Raw genomic sequence first — 1,512 nt, 5'->3', positions numbered from 1 at the left:
ATGGAAAGATGAATATTTGCATGTTTCTTTACTGAATGTGGGCTGCGTTGTTCACCCTTACTTTATGAATTACTGTTTGCTGCCGACGCTCAAGCTATCTTTGAACGCAGCCAAGTAAAGAAAACGGGTAAGAATATTCTTATTTACGAAGCAAAAAAGGTAAATAAATAACGAGAAAGATATGGATAATCAGCATGAGAAATATTCCCCTAGAAATTAATTATCTGACATTTGAGAAATATTAACCCCCTGAAAAAAAAAACACAAGACCGTTGTTAAACGACCAAACCCGCTAAAAATGTTAAGAAAATGACACAATATCGTATTCACAATCCGGTTTTCGAGACATCACCGAAGCGATTTATGGCGCACTGTTGACCGCGGCAGACTTAGGTAACCGTGAGTGAGTCATTCTTTGGGTAACTTGGTTGATTTCGGATTATTAAATTGTTTCTCTTGGTCAGAAATGTCTGAATGGATTTTATTACTATTAACTCTTTATCGGTAGGGGAATGTTCAGTGGGGGACCTTCGAGTGATCGGAGGCAAATTCTGTAATGCCACTTAAGGAAGGACATTTCAAAAACAAAACAGGTAGAAAGGAAAAAATGAAGACGAAAAAGAGTTGTAATTAATTTCGCTAGAAAGTGAAAGCTAACGTATAATGAATAAGAATATTTTTTTCCCTTCCGTTGTCAGTTTTTTATTCATTATGTAAGTATCTGCAGCTTAGGGTGTTTATATTCACCACGCAACAACAAACCAGCAACACAGTCGGAATTATCCTAAATGGGTCTGTTAGGGAGGCGGGCGACGACTTGACGATTCCCTGGGATATTTAAAATTCAAATAGAATCAGCTAAGAAACAGAACAAAAAAATGAGGTTGTAAAAAAAAAAAGGCTTAGAGGTATTAGCATGCCATTTGTTGCGTGGAGCCAAGGGACCAGCGCCTAACGAGGGGGCGTGGTCATGATATGTAAATGGTGGTTAGAATGGAGAGGAAGGGGAGGGGCAGCGGTCAGTTCTAAACTTTTATTTCGAGTTTATTTTCATGTTATAGTTCAACAATGTTATGTATTTCCCGAAAGACTAAAGTGCGCGCTTTTTAACATTGCTCGCTTTTATGAGAAAGAAATATGTTTTAATCAAAATAAGTGAAAAATACATGCCCTAATCATGTCTTTTTTAACTTTTTAAAAATTAGGATGAACTAAGTTCATACTAAAAACGACCCAAACAAATGTTAAAGAAAAGTAAACTGATATATTTGCAGTTTTGGTCCTCTGTATCAGATATTTTCCTGATGCCGTTAATTATAACGGCATCATGTAGTGGACTGAAATATCCATATTGGAATTTTATCGGCATTTCATTCGTAAAGCCATGTCACTTCTTTTTTCGATGTCAAGGCGACCATCTGCACTTCTGGTTGATTTTTCTCCCTCTTCTTCTATTCTTTAAAGTTTTTTTCGATATCGGTCTTTTCTTTCCGAAATTGGGCATTTACAGAA

This window comes from Penaeus monodon, chromosome 34, assembly GCF_015228065.2.
Source record: "Penaeus monodon isolate SGIC_2016 chromosome 34, NSTDA_Pmon_1, whole genome shotgun sequence".
In the NCBI taxonomy this organism is placed as follows: Eukaryota; Metazoa; Arthropoda; class Malacostraca; order Decapoda; family Penaeidae; genus Penaeus; species Penaeus monodon.
Note: the sequence above shows the minus strand (reverse complement) of the source record.